We start from the raw sequence: 16,167 nt of genomic DNA, 5'->3' as shown, positions 1-16,167 counted from the left end.
TGAAATTTAATCCTCATCTTCTTCTTCATCCTGGTTAATCTGGAAGTAACGTAATTCGTAACTCTTTGCTGTTAGCAACCACGCGCAACCAGTCACGTAGATTATTCTTCTTCAAATATTTTTTGGTGAGATATTTCAAATACCTTTTGGAGAAAGGCACCTCAGATGTCACGGTGATCTTGCTCTTGCTCCTTTTGATGGTCACCACCCCTCCACCAAGGTTCCCAGCTTTTCCATTCACTTTGATCCTTTCTTGCAAAAACTGCTCAAAATTGGCAGCATCCATGATTCCATCTTCTACAGGGTGGGTGCAATCAAGAGTGAACTTCAGAACCTGCTTCTTTTTTTTGCCCACCTTCACCACAAGCTTTTTCACAGGAGCCATGGCCGCAGCAGAGTTAGAAAGTATTACTCCCATTTTTAAATGAGGAAACTGACTGAGCAGTTTCTCACTGAAGCAGATGAGCTAGCTTCTCACCAAACTTATTAGCTACTTGGGTATACAGCTAAGCTATATTTTCCACCACTGTTGCACCTGGATGGAGCTACGTAGCCAGTTCTCATCAAGGGACTGTGAATGGAAGTGATAAGTGTTACCTCCAGACCAAGATAGCAAAAAAACACTGGTTCCATCTTCACCTTCTCTCTCTGTATTCACCAGCTAGATGCCAGAAAACCTAGGTCATGGATTGAAAGTGGTGGTGATAGGTAGTTGGGGGGGTGGGGTCTCTGAATGACTAACCACAGGTGCTGAGCCACCTTGCTGACCTAAACTGGATTCAAAGCAAAAAATAAGATTTTATTGTGTTAAAACACATGCATGCACACAAATAAATACATTTATTTTTATGTACTGTCTCCCCCATAAAATCAGTAATACTGGTGTAATCTCTTTTCTGTAGGATATATTAAAATGTGTACCTGCCTCCCCTATATACAGTATGACATTTTGAGGCTTTATGATTTGGAAACTTAGATAATTTAATACATAAGTGTGAGAATGCAAGTAAAAGAGAAAAAAAAAACAAGATATTTAGTAAGGAAGTGGGAATGATTTCTGATTGGTTAAAGATGAAATGATGCTCATGGATAATTGATAATGTGTGGTACTCATCTTCCTCTATAAGATCACCATCTAAAACAACAGCTTTTCTTCACACATGCTCTCTTTAAATACCTGACACCATGATCCTCATTATTATGTTTTTCTTTCTCTAACATTCTCTCCAATATTCTAAACTTACACATGTCATGTCATCCCATTCTGTACCTATAGAAATGTGTGCCCTATAGGAATACCTCTATAATTGCATGGCCTGAATTCAGAATCTTTTCTAAAAAAAATTTCTAGACTGTAAACTCTGTGAGGACATGGTCGTGTCTGTGTTTGCCTGGTGTTACTTACTTAGTCTCTGGCAGGGTGTTTTTGATATAGTAGGTGTTCAACAAATATTTGTCGAATGAACAAATTCATGTATAAATGAATGGATGATATGATGGCCCTCAGATAAATAATAAACTTCATTAATTCAATAATAAATGAAATATGAAATTGCTAATAGAAATTTATTTATGGGAAGTTATAAGAAAACTCTTAAAATCTCCCCTGATGTTAGAATAATGCCAAGTGCACAACTTTATTTATACTAATATTCTAAATAAAAACAACATGGTTATATTTTGCTTGGTGTCCTATCAAGAAAGTATTTTAGCAAATGACAAATGTGTGGGGTGTTTTTCCTTCTTATTTAGTGAGGAAAAGTCCAGCTACCTCATTATACAAAGCAGAGCAGAAAATTGCCTTAGAAATATTGAGGAATTATCTCTGAAAAGTTACCTTGGAAACTCTGAGATTGGCCCCAGTGGTCTAGGGAGAGGTATGGTACCAATTTTTTTTGTGATTTAAGGGTTACAAGAAAAGCTACACAGCCCCTTAAGGCAAATGCCAAAACCTGACCTATGGCAGTAATTCTGAAAGCAGCTGTTCACCTTAGGAAGTGACTGTAATCATAAACCAAAAAAAATCTAATCACAAAGCTTTAACCCTAGAATCCTAAACATAGAGTACAAATAAGCTTAGTCCAAACAGAATCATCTTCCCTCAAAGAACCTTTGTAGATTTTCCTCTCGTTGCAAGATAGTTGTCAAGGGCCCATGAGATTACACAGTGCTAACTTTAAGTAAGACTCCCTCAAGGCATCAAAAAGCAATAACAAAGGCAAACTAGATAATCATACTCCAGTATGTCATTAGAAAATATTTAATAACCCCAACACTCTTTGGGGTGTGTATGTCCATGAGATGCTTGGTTAATTCTGGAGCAGAGCAAAGAGAAGCATCCCAAGGAAGATGCTTGAACGCCAACTCAATACAACAGGTAGGGGCTCAAAGTCAAATTGCTGTATCTGAAGTAACAATCCCAGCAAACCCTGAAAAGGAGGTGGCTGTGGCAATATATGGGAAATCTGCTGGTAGTTCTTGCTTTACTGTTAAGGATCTGTGGGTAGAGGATTAGACAGTTTCCTGAAGAAAAATGCAGGGAAGAAAGTAGTAATTCTGGGACCTTATCAGTAATTAAAATAGCTCAACGTATTCTCATATTGTCCTTTTAATCTGGGCTATATCTAAACCCATGTCTCCCTTTTTAATTATATTTCTTTCTTCTTTTTTTCATGATGAATGTCGCCAAAGATTTATCCAATTTGATTGTATTTTTAAAGAATGAACTTTTATCTTGATTAATTCATTCTATTGTATTTTTTGTTTCACTTATTTCTGTTCATTTTTTGTTCATATTTTTATTCTGTTTCCTTTGGCTTTATTCTGTTGTTCTTTTTCTAATTTATTGAGATAAACATTAATCAATTAATCTTCAACTTCTATTCCTTTCTTTGTTTTCTTTTCTCCCTTCCTTCCTTCCTTCCTTCTTTCTTTCTTTCTTTTCTTTCTTTTCTTTCTTTCTTTCTTTCTTTCTTTCTTTCTTTCTTTTTTTTTTTGACGGAGTCTCCCTCTGTTGCCCAGGCTGGAGTGCAGTGCAGTGGTACGATCTCGGCTTACTGCAAGCTCCAGAATTCAAGCAATTCTCCTACCTCAGCCTCCCAAGTAGCTGGGTTACAGGTGCCCACCACCAAGTCTGGCCAATTTTTTTTTTTATTTTTAGTAGAAACAGGGTTTCACCATGTTGGCCAGGGTGGTTTCAAACTCCTGACCTCAAGTGATCTGCCCCCACCCCTCCCTTTGGCCTTCCAAAGTGCTAGGATTACAGGTGTGAGCCACCATGCCCGGCCTTCTATTCATTTCTTAAGTAAGCATGTAAGGCTATAAATTTTCCCCCAAAGAAACACTTTCATTGTATACCTTAAGTATTGATGTATAGTATTTTCTTTATCATTTAGTTCTAAGTGTTTTTTTAAGTTTTGATTTTTTTCTTTGATTTGTGAGTTATTTTTTAATTCCAAGGTGTATAAAATTTTAAAAATTATCTTTTTGTTATTAACTTTTTTTTTTTTTGAGACAGTCTCACTCCATCACAACCCTCCTGCCTCAGCCTCCCCAGTAGCTGGGACTAAAGGTGCGCACCACCACACCCAGCTAATTTTTTGTATTTTTAGTAGAGACAGGGATTCACCATGTTGGTAAGGCTGGTCTCAAACTCCTGGCCTAAGATGATCCACCTGCCTTGGCCTCCCAAAGTGCTGGGATTACAGGCACAAGCCACCATGCCCAGCCTGTTATTAACTTCTAACTCAATTGCATTGTCCTCAAGGAACATGTTCTACATAATACCTATTCTTTAATTTTTGTTTAGATTTGCTTCATGCCTTATATGATCATGTGTGCTTAAGAAAGCAATGCATCCTCTAAATGCTGGATACAGAATCTGGAAGTGTTAGACACCCCAACTTCTCAATACTGTCTTTTTTCTTGGTCTCCCTGGCACTACCCTCCACTAGTATTTCTGCCACCTCTCAGACTATTTCTTTTCTATTCCTTACACGGGCTTCTGTTCCTCTATTTTACCTATAAGACCTCTAATCTTCAGACCTACCCTCATCTTTCCTATCTTTCCGCTTTTCAGTCTCCTCTCTTGATTTCATTCACACTGTGGCTGCAGTTTTCATCTATGTTATCATGGCTCACAAAACACCCTAATCTAGACCTCTCTCCTGAGCCCCAGGAACATACTTGTAACTGCATACTGGATAGCCCCAACTTGCTGTTCTGTTTCAAAGTACAGGAGATTCACTCTTACCTGTATTCTTGATCTTACTAAGAAACCTTGCCACTCCCTCTTCCTTACCTCCCTCACTAATCTAGTGCCAAGTCTTCTCAGGTTCCTGTCTCGAATCAGGCTTCTCCTCTGCATCTTCACTGCTATTCTTTCCATCCCAATGCCCATTCTGTCTTGTCTGAACATTGTTGCCAGGGTAATTTTTCTATAAATAGTGTTTTCTTGCTCTAAAAGCTTTACCGACTCTATTTTCAGCCCACAACATGAAATGTAAATGGGCCCCAACCTACTTTTCAGTATTATCTCTCAACCCCAAATCACCACTGCACACACTGAACCCCTGCGACACTGAGCTTCTCACAGATCCCCAAACTGCCTGAGATGTTTATGTCTCTGGGTCTTTGGACATCGTTCTACCTGGAAACTTGGAATGTTATTGTGTCTCTATCCTCACTCACACCCTTAACTCAGCACACAGGACAGCAAATGTGTATGCACACATGCATACACACAAACATACATTTATCTGAAAAATTCTACTCATGTGCAAGCAAGATTAGAATATGTAAAAAAAAAAAAACAACTAAAAAAAAGGTTTGTTATTCTGTAGATGCTGACAATTGGTGATTAATGAAATTTTAGTTGGAGGCAAATAGGCCGGTAGGGGGAAGGCAGGAAACTGGAAATAACATGTCAGCAAATAGTCCCCTACTCTTCATCATTTCTCTGTTGACTTGTTAGGAACAGTCTTTATGGTGGCTTTCTTAAGCCACCATAAAATATCATGTTCAATTCCACTTCTTCTCAGACACCTAGCTGCCCAGGCATTTGGCTAATTGGATGAATCTATATAGCTGACTCTATATCCCAATTCACCTTCATGTTATTTCCCCCTGGGATTGGTCACCTGGTAACCCTGATCCCAGGCTTGTCTTCCTAGTAATTATGTTGTTTGTATTCTCTTATAATTATCTCCTGTTGAGTTATCTTGAAGTTTACATTTATTTCTAAACCTATAATATGTGGACATAAAGAAATATTTGATTTTCATAGGCTCATGTATAGTGTATATTTATATAAGAACATTTACAAGATATTTATTAATAGGAAGAAAATTTCTGGGTTTTTGTTCCATTTCCTGCCAGATGAAAGTGACCCTTCCCCCACCAGTGTCTGTCCATGTGGGCATGGCTTTAGGTGATTTTCATACATAAAGTGAGCTAATTCTTTACATTTCTGTGGGTGGTCAAGAGTAAGATGCAATGTCATTTCACAGATCAGGATTAAAAGAAGATTTTAGGCTGGGACAGTGGCTCATGCCTATAATCCCAACACTTTGGGAAGCCGAGGCAGGTGGATCACCTGAGGTCAGGAGTTTGAGACCAGCCTGGCCAATATGGTAAAACCCTGTCTGTACTAAAAAATACAAAAACTAGCCTGGTGTGGTGGTATATGCCTGTAATCCCAGCTACTTAGGAGGGTGAGGCAGGAGAGCCGCTTGAATCCATAAGGCGGGTGTTGCAGTGAGCTGAGATCATGCCACTGCACTCCAGCCTGGGTGACAGAGGAAGACTCTGTCTCAAAAACCAAAAAATAAAAATAAAAATAAAAAATATAGGAAGATTTTAAAACTTCACTATCAGCCAAATAAACCTTAACAGCAGGGGAAAAAAAAGGTTGAAAATAATATACTTTATAATACAGTGTCTTTTCTTGTCTCCAGTTTGTGCTATAAGTTATCTTCAAGGTATAAGCAAATGAGTATCAATGTATATAATTTTTGGATATATAGTAAACCCATACAGGGCTTTAAAAAAATATATGCTATGTACAGACCTGAAAATATTTGTCTGATTCACGGACAAATCACTCAAACAAACCATTTGCAGTCTTCATTTATTTACACATTCAGCTCTCAGTTGTGGGCGGGTACAGAATGGCCATATAATCCAATACTGTAATACAAAGTGAAAAGTGATGTAATAGATATTGTAAGTTTATAGAATATCAATCAACTCTAAAGCCCCCATGGAGGTGTGGAATAATGGGGAAAGGCTTCTATTCTCAATATGCTTAAGGTTTGTGTTTTAGATGAATAAGACATACACGTACACATATATACATCAAAACAAGTAATTCATAATTTTTGTTGCAAATCTATTACTCCTCTTACCAGAAAACTATATTTACACATAAGAATTTGTCAGATCTCAAAAGCAAGATTGGAAATCATAGTGATCATTGTATATTTTAATATAGAATGAAAATAAATTTGACTTTGAGGTATAGTTGAAATGGAAAGAAATCAGATATGAAATTAGATTGAATAAGTTCGAAGTGGTAATGAAAATAAGCCTTGTATGTATAAATTCAATAAAAGTATTTGTCTCCATACAGGCATAGCCAACGTAGGTAGGAAGATTTTACAAAGGTATTATGGGGACAAGAGTTACTTTATTTTAAAGGCGAATCTGCCATGTAACTTCTAATTAACCCTGAGTTTGGGAATGCTTCCAAAATGGCTAGCTGATGTATTACTCTTTATGTAGAAACATCTACTTATTGTAGGTTTCCTCCAAAACAACACTTGTTGTCACAGAAGTCACAGGCTGTGACGCCCAAAACTGGCTTCCAGAGCACGTATTCCTTCTAGAGCATGTATGCTTTCTTCTCAAAATATAAGCCCTGGGTCTGGGGCTTAAAGTACAGAGATCTACCTATCTTGCGTATGCCCAAAACTACACTTCTGTCTGTAAGTTCCCCATAATAAATTACCCAAAACCAACCAAGTGGATTTGCCCACCTCCTTCTTTAGTTTTTTATCTTCTTCGGCATTTAGGAGTTGCTTTGCCCTCTCAAGGAACAGGTAGAATCTTTAAATTATTTGGTGATGTTCATATTGCTTATTATTAAAGCAAAGCACTAGAAATACCTGACCCGAGTCTCAGAATTCCCAAAATACAAAAGCTTGAGCCCAGATTAATAGTTCTTGACAGAGCTATACTTACAAGGGTCACTGCCAAATGGCAGTTCAATACGATTTGTTCAAACCACACTCCATGAGATACAGCTGTGGTAAATATTAAGGAATAAATGAACTAGAGTTGGTAATGCTGTTACTTTGGTTATTCAATTCACCCAAGCTAATATAATTCTAGGTATAAAAGCCATTTTAATTGGGTGTGGTGGTGCATGCTAGTAGTCCCAGTTACTTGGGAGACTGAGGGGAGTATTGCTTGAGTCCAGGAGTTCTAGTCTGTAGTGCCTGAAGCCCACTGGATGTCTGCACTAAGTCTGGCATCAATATGATGACCCTTGTGAGCAGGGGACAATCAGGTTGCCTGAGGAGGAGTGAACTGGCCCAGGTTGGAAACCTCTGTCAAAACTTGCCTGTTGATCAGTAGTGGGATGGCACCTGTGAACAGCCACTGCACCCCAGCCTGGGCAACATAACGAGACCCTGTCTCAAAAATTAATTAATTAATTTAATTAAGTTTCTTAAAGTCAGCTAAGCCAAAATATAACTGGGTTGAGAAAATGTCAGCAAAACTAGAATAACAGTTAATGTTTACATGTTAAGTACCTATGATATGCCAGGCACAGTCCTAAGTACTTTAGAAATATTGTCACATTTAATCCTCCCAATAACCTGATGTGGTAGTTACTGTTAAGTCTCCAACTTACATGTAAGAAAACAGAAACTTAGGGAAGTTAAACAAGTCACTCAATCTTACAAATGTGATCAATGGAGGAGCACAAGTGTCCAGAATCCTTACTCTTTCCCATTTTGCTGTTCTGCCTCTAACATATTGAACACAGCAACTGAAATTTGAACTAGGTATTGAAAGTTGAGTATGATTTTCCTGGTAGAGGAAAGGGAAAGGATGCTTTTCTCTGGCTGGAGGAGAGTGAGGAGCTGGTAAAGAGTCACAGAAGTGGGAGGGATTTTCTTCCAAGAGGAGCAAATACATGGTACCTTGTGCATACAATGTGACAGTGCCAGAAGACGAGACTGGAAGGGACATTTGGGTCTAGTTTGCTAGGGCTCTTCTGCACTTAGGAATTTTGACTTGATCCTGAAGGCACTGGCTAATCAATGAAGGCTTGCATTTGGAGAATGAGAACTCAGATATCAGTGTGGAGGGTGGATTGGATGCACATTAAGAAATAGTTCCTAATAATCCAGACGAGAGGTTATGGTGAACTAAACTAAGGCAGGAACTATCAAAGTAATAAAGATACAGACCTTGGAGGGGTAAAAGAAGACATATTCTCCCCAACTTCTCCAGGCACACAGGTGCAAGCACTTCAATGGGCTGCTGGGTAAATGCAAAAGTGGTGAGTGGTCACCAAAGAATGCTGTCCTGAGTTTTTCCACATCAATGATTTTTCTTGCTGTGAGTTCTTTACCAATCCAGATGGGGCATCATCACTTGTGACTTCAGAGGAAAGAGTAATTGTAAAATTCATTAAGCTTCTGAATGGAGATGTGTAATGTCTTCCAAGAAAATAATTAAACCACCATGGGGCAAAGACTCTCACCTGTATAATTTAAAGTTATGAAGTGGGTCATTGCTTAGTGTCTCAAATTTCATTTACATGTAGCTAATTCATAATCATACTCCATCTGGCTAAAATTAGTCACATTATTCTGTGAGCAAGAAAAATATTTGTCTCATTTTAGAGGTTTTATTATACAATCAAATGTAGTCTAATGTACATCTGAATTCTTTGTTCTTCTTTTCTTCTAATATTTGCATCTCACAAAAATGAAAAGAAAATGTAGAATATATGGTATATTCAATGAAAGTTCTCAGCTGGGTGTGGTGACTCATGCCTGTAATCCCAGCACTCTGGGAAACCGTGGGCAGATAGCTTGAGCTCAGGAGTTGGAGACTGGCCTGGACAACATGATGAAACCCCATCTCCACAAATATATATATATAAAATAAATAATATATAAAATATATATTATATAAGTAATATATAATATATAATTAATATATTACATATGTCTATGTGTCATTCTATATATTATATATTATATAATAACCCCTTGTGAGCAGGGGACAATCAGGTTGCCTGAGGAGGAGTGAACCGGCTCAGGTTGGAAACCTCTGTCAAAACTCCCAAGCTGATCAGTAGTGGGATGGTTTATATTTATATTTTATATTATATAATGTAATATATATAATATATAATATAAACACATAAATAATATACAATATAGTTATATATAAAATATATGTATTTTATATAGTTTTTCATATTTTCATATATATGAAAGTTAGTCTGGTGGGAGGATCACCTGAGCCTGGGGAGGTCAAGGCTGCAGTGAGCTGTGATTGCGCCACTGCACTCCAGCTTGTATGACAAAGCAAGGCCCTGTCTCAAAGTAATAATAATAATAAAAATAATTAAATCTCTCATTTCAAAGAGCACAGAGCCTATAATAAAAGAGGGTTAAAATGGAATATTCCTACTTAAAAGACAGGGAAACCAAACAGATGTGTGCCAAGCTACCATGTGTTGAGGTGACCAACTAAGACAACAAGCCAAACTGAAAATAACTATCAATTCATTGGTTGTGACAGTGCCGGCAAGAGTCAAAAGAGAAAGGCACTGGTTCCCTACTGTTTTTTCCCAATAGAACAGTGCCAGGCAATAGTCAAATGGAAGCACAGGTAAGGGAAATCATTTCATTTCCGAGGAGCCCCAAACAAAAGATTCCTGCTTTTTATGGACTTATACGGCCATGGAAAGAAAGGGGGAGAAGGACTAGGAGTGAAAAGGTTTGGAGTCAAAATGGATAAAACTGTCTCAGCCAAGGCCCACGATAACAAGGTCTCAGAGAGGTGCCTGGGAAGTATCTCAAGAGAGGCCCCAGTCAAGAGGCTTCTGAATGGAGGTGCCTGAGCTGGACATGCAGTTACGCATACTAGCATTGCAGCTCAAAGGAGCCTAAGTCCTCAACTGCAACTCCTTCCAGAAAACTACAATGCACTTGTAGTACAATAAGTCAGATGTGGGGAGAGCAGCTTCTCCTATGAGGCCTGCCATGCAACATCTTGTAATTGCCTATGGTAGGGCCTGAAATATCACACATGGGACTGAGTCCTGGCCCACGCTCCAAGAGTATCCATATCTGGTAATAAATAGAGGTGAATTCAGGTGTCCAGTATGCCAATCTGCCAAAAGCCATACATTGTGAATAAAGAGCATAAGGGGATGTTTTGGTTTAATGTCAGGCAATTTCTAGGGGCACTGGCTATTTTGATTTTATATATCTGGGAAGCAAAGACCAAACATCAGACCCAGGGCTTGGGTACAGAAAAGAGAAATTGAAATTTTCTTTTTCGTTTCCTAACTCTGCTGATTCCCTACCCATCAGACTTTGAAGAGAAAAATAAAGGAAAAAAAGAATGGGGCTCTAAAGGAAAAAAAGAATGGGGCTCTGAAAATATTTGACCTTCCTCAGTCCTGTCAGCATTCACTGTGTCAGTCTTCGCCACAGGAAAAGTAGGCAGCAGCACATGCTGTGTAATTTCAGAGCACTGGCAAGAGTCTCCCCCATCTGCCTTGGAGGCAACTCATAGCTCAGATATCTCTTAAACGTGCCCCCAATTTTCATTCTTATTACCTCTCACTTAGATTATTGTAATAGACTTCTGATTACTATCCCTGCCTCTGGTTTATTTCTCCCACCAGAATATCTGGGAAGCAATAAGAGATACAGAACTGGAACTTTTGGAAGTTAGTTGTGTAGAGGTGGCAATTGAAACCCATTAGGAAATAAGCTCTCCTAGACAGGGGTGTAGCCTTAAAAACAAAGAAACAACTTTTCCTTTTTTTTTTTTTTCTGAGATAGTGTCTTGCTTTGTCACCTTATAGTACAGTGGCGCAATCATGGCTCGCAGCAGCCACAACCTCCCAGGCTCAAGCAATCCTCCCACTTCAGCCTCCTGAGTAACTGGGACTACAGGCATGCACCACCATGCCACACTAACTTAAAAAAAAAAAAAATTGGACCGGGCGCGGTGGCTCAAGCCTGTAATCCCAGCACTTTGGGAGGCCGAGACGGGCGGATCACGAGGTCAGGAGTTCGAGACCATCCTGGCTAACACGGTGAAACCCCGTCTCTACTAAAAAATACAAAAAGCTAGCCGGGCGAGGTGGCTGGTGCCTGTAGTCCCAGCTACTCGGGAGGCTGAGGCAGGAGAATGGCGTAAACCCGGGAGGCGGAGCTTGCAGTGAGCTGAGATCCGGCCACTGCACTCCAGCCCAGGCGACAGAGCGAGACTCCGTCTCAAAAAAAAAAAAAAAAAAAAAAAAAATTGTAGAGATGGATTCGCACTATGTTGCCCAGGCTGGTCTCAAACTCCTGGACCCAAGGAATTCTCCCACCTTGGCCTTCCAAAGTGCTGGGATTACAGGCTTTAGCCACCACTCCTGCCAAAAAACATTTCCCTACTAGTGAATGAGGGGCATACCCATTTGTTTATTTGTTCAAAAATTAATCATTGTGAATATTTATTACTATACTCTAGGCATTAAAATATTCTACCTAGAAAATAATGACGGCAACGAGGTGGGGTTTTTAGCAACGGTTTCATATACAAGATGACATGTGAGAGGGAAGAAGAAAGGAGAAAGGACGAGGAAAGGAAATATGTGAGCATAAAGCATCCTGACATATTCAAAGTTTTGCAAACATTTCTCTGTGTTTGGATATTGGGGATATCTTAATCCATTTCGTACTGCTTCAACACAGTATCAATAATAGTGGAGGACTTCAGCATCCTACTGACAGCACTAGACAGATCACTGAGGCAGAAAATCAACGAAGAAACTCTGGACTTCAACTGGACTCTAGAACAAATGGACCTAATGGACATCTAAAGAACATCCTATCCAACAACCATAGAATATGCATTCTTCTCATCTCTACATGGAACATTTTCCCAAATTGACTATATGTTTGGCTACAAAGCAAGTATCAATAATTTTTTTAAAAAAAACCTAAATCATATCAAGTGTCTTCTTAGATCACAGTGGAATAAAATTTGAAATCAATACCAAGAGGAACTTTCAAAACTACACAAACTTGGAAGCTAAACCACTTGCTCCTGAATGACTTCTGGGTAAACAATTAAACTGAGGCAGAAATTTTTTAAAATCATCAAAAGAAATAAAAATAAACACACAATATACTAAAACCTCTGGGATAGAAGAAAAGAAGTGTTAAGTGGAAAGTTTATAGCATTACATGCTTATTTCAAAAGACAGATCTCAAATTAATAACCTAATGTCACACCTCAGGGAAGTAGAAAAACAAGAACAATTCAAAACCAAAGCTAGTGGAAGAAAAAAAATAAAGATGAGAGAGGAACTAACTGAGATCAAGACCAAAAATATGACACAAAAGATAAACAAAACAAAAAGTTGGTGTTTTGAAAGGATAAGTAAAATTGATAGACTTCTAGTTAAACAAGAAAAAACAAGAGAAGATTCAAATAAGTGTAACCAAAAATGTGAAAAGTGGTATTACAAATGATAACGCAGAAATACAAAAGATCCTCATAGAGTACTATGAACACTTTTATATACACAAACTAGAAAACCTAGAGGAAATTGATACATTCCTGGAAACACACAACCCTCCAAGATTGAACCAGGAAGAAATACAAATCCTAAACAGACCAACAATGAGTAATGAAATTGAATCAGTCATTTTAAAATTCTAACAAAAAAACCCCATCCAGGACCAGATGGATTCACAGCCGAATTCTACAAGATATAGAATCAACCTAAATGTCCAATAACAAATGAATGGATAAAGAAAATATGGTATATAGACACAATGGAATATTATTCAGCCATAAAAAAGGATGAAATCTTGTCATGTGTGATGACGGAGATGAAACTGGAGGACATCATGTTAAGTGAAATAAGCCAGACACAGAAAGAGAAATACTGCAGGTTCATATGTAAAATCTAAAAAAAAAAATAAATTGGTGTAATAGAAACAGCAGAACAGTGGTTACCACATACTGGGGAGAGAAATGAGGAAGGGAGGATAAGAGAGGTTGGCCAATGGATATAAAATTATGATTAGATAGGAGGAACAAATTCTGATCATCTATTGCACAGTAGGGTGAATACGATTAACAGTAAAATATCATATATTATAAAATAGCTAGAAGAGGGGCTTTTGAATGATCTCACCACAAAGAAATGATAAATACATAAGGTGATACATTAACTACTCTAATTGGATCATTCTACAACATAAATAGGTATTGAAACATCAAAATAAACCTCATGAATATGTACAATAACAATATGTCAATTAAAACAATAAATTTAAATTTTTTAATAAAATAAAGGGGTGTGTGTGTGTGTGTGTGTGTGAACAAAAGCTCAAAGGCCAGGATTTTTGTCTGATATTCGGAATATGGTGCAACACATACTGTGACATATTCAGTAAATATTTCTTGGTGATTCAATGCAAAATAGTGGGTCAAATGTCATTTCTAAGTTTTCTCATGAGAATCTCAGTGACTTTGTAGGTTCTTGAATCTGTATAAAATGAAAACTTTTGACACCTCAAGCTGTTGTTATAACCCAAGACTCATGCATCATGCACTTGACTCACTCCCTCTTGTCTATAGGTTACATGCACCGGGATGATAATCCCCAATGATGAACTTGCAGGGAATGCAGGTCAAGAGAGAACTTCAGGATCTTTCCATTTCTGATTACATGTTAACATTACTAAGTGTGGCTTATTTAACCTTAAAAGCCCTGCACTATAAAAGGATATTTTTTGTTATTATTTATTCATTCATTCAAAAAATAATTACAATGTAACCTCAAAAAATATTTACAATGTGCCAATCACTGTGCTGGGTGAAGGAGAAATAGCAGTGAATAAGATAGACATAGTCTCAACATTTCAGTCTAGTGAGGGATACGGACAAAAACACTCATAAACCTTATTGTAATCAGAGCTATGAGGGAGGAAGCAGAGTAGTCTGAGAGCATGAGGAGAGGGTACTAAACATATACGGGAGAAAGGGGAAGTCTTCCTAGAGGAAGGGATGTTTAAGCAGAAACAATGAAAGACTAGTAGGAGCTAGCCAAGTGAAAAGGAGAGATAAGAAAATGCAAGCAGAAGGAAGAGCGTGAACCAAAGCCAAGAGGCAAGAGAGAAAAAGAAAATGGAAAATGTTCGGAATAGCTGGAACATAGAATATATGAGAAGACTGGAGAAGAGAAGATTGTAGCAGAAATCAGAAGTAAGATCATTGTAAACTATGCCAAGGAATTGAGAGCAGTGGGACACTAAAGAAAGATTTTAAGGAGGCAAGTGACAAGGAGGCAAGATTTCAATTTAGAAATGTGTTATCATAATCTAAGCCTGAAAAGATGATGACCTATGCTAAGTAAGTAACAGTAACAGTAAAAAGAAATGAACTAAAATGATATTTAGGAGGTAGAATGAATAGGAATTGGTGACAAACATGGGGTGAAGAGAAAAAGAATTCAAAATATCTAGCTTGGCAATTGGGTGATTTACTGAGATACAAAACAGTTGAAAGAGCAATTTGGAAAAGAGGGTAGAATAGTTGGGTTTAGTTTTAGGTGTGTTGTGTTTGAAGTGCCGGTGGATCCTCCAAGTGAAGATGTCAACAGGACAAATATAACTAAGAAAAATCCATGAATCTCATATATAAACTTGGGAGTCCTAGCAGCCACTGAGGATATAGTAGAACACTGTGGTGGTTGAGTCAATAATATGAAAGGAAATCTGTTGTATAGATATTTTTTATTGTCCTGCTGTGGGCTTGAGTTAAAATACTTTTCTGATATCCTAGCCTTACTTGCTAAATGAGGACCTCCCAAAACCTGGTGTTTATTATGAAGCAAGTCCTATCTGCCAAGCTCTTCTAGACACTTTTCATTCCAGGCAGCTCATTATATCACTGAGTCCTCACTATAATCGCCACACTGGGCTACATTTGAAAAAAGTGACTTAGAGTGATAATGAAGGTTACCTTGTTTTTAAGAAACAACAGCACCTAGCTTTTTAAGTGTTTGAAATAGGGTAATGCCTGAAGCTCTCCTTTCTTTGCAGCTGCCACAGACACATAAATAGTCCCATGAACTCCCTTCTCTAATGCTAATTCATCACTGCAAAACATTAGGCATTCTTCCAGGAAAGAAGAGCCCAGCCCAGACTAGCATGGTGGCAAGCCCTTGCCTAAACGTAAGTTAGGTTGACCACAAAACTTTAGTGAGATTCCTTCAACACCAACTCCTCTATATCCTCCTGCTCCCCCTTCCATTTTTAGGGAACATTACAGTGTTTTTCTAGTTTGGCAGTAAATCTCTCTGTGTCTCAGTTTTGACTAAATAGTAACCACTGAAGTTGGGCTGATATTAAACTAAATAGAGACAATATTCTTTCATGTAAGCCTCAGAACAATGCTATGAGAGGATACTGGAGCTTAGAGAGGTTAAATAGTGTTCTCAAGGTCACAGAGCCAACACTCTAACAACAGTGCTACCCTGGCTCCTATTTTTTATCTTTCACTTGTGTCAGTGACAATACTTACCTCAACAATAACTAACTTGTGTGAAGTATTTACTATACCCTAGGAATTCAGTGAAAACTGTTGACCACTTGACCAGGATTTTAGCATTTAATCCTCCCAACAGTTTTATCCCCATTTTTTCTTTTTCTTTTCTTTCTTTCTTTTTTTTTTTTTTTTTTGAGACAGGGTCTCACTTTGTCACCCAAGCTGGGGTGCAATGTCACAAACATGGATTACTGCAGCCTCAACCTCCCAGGCTCAAGTGATCCTCCTGCATCAGCCCCAACAAATAGCTGGGACTACAGGCACAAGCCACCATGCCTGGCTAATTTTTTTTTT

The 16,167-nt window shown here is 38.2% G+C and overlaps 1 long non-coding RNA gene and 1 pseudogene across 2 annotated transcripts in view; both read right to left on the bottom strand.

Annotated features, from left to right (window-relative positions):
* LOC105517208 lies at window positions 1-400 on the bottom strand (annotated as a pseudogene). The gene has a single exon (XR_001002638.1). The product of XR_001002638.1 is annotated as a 60S ribosomal protein L22 pseudogene (transcript).
* Window positions 401-6,116: 5,716 nt separating this feature from the next.
* Window positions 6,117-16,167, bottom strand: part of LOC105517207 — a 36,450-nt gene continuing 26,399 nt past the window's right edge. Inside the window, exon 3 of the long non-coding RNA XR_001002637.1 lies at window positions 6,117-8,670. This is a non-coding gene — a long non-coding RNA (uncharacterized LOC105517207). The remainder of the gene's footprint in view (window positions 8,671-16,167) is intronic.

This window comes from Colobus angolensis, unplaced genomic scaffold (genome assembly GCF_000951035.1).
Source record: "Colobus angolensis palliatus isolate OR3802 unplaced genomic scaffold, Cang.pa_1.0 Scaffold3, whole genome shotgun sequence".
Lineage (NCBI taxonomy): Eukaryota > Metazoa > Chordata > Mammalia > Primates > Cercopithecidae > Colobus > Colobus angolensis.
The sequence above is the reverse complement of the archived record's forward strand: the minus strand, read 5'-3'. Positions and strand labels throughout refer to the sequence as shown.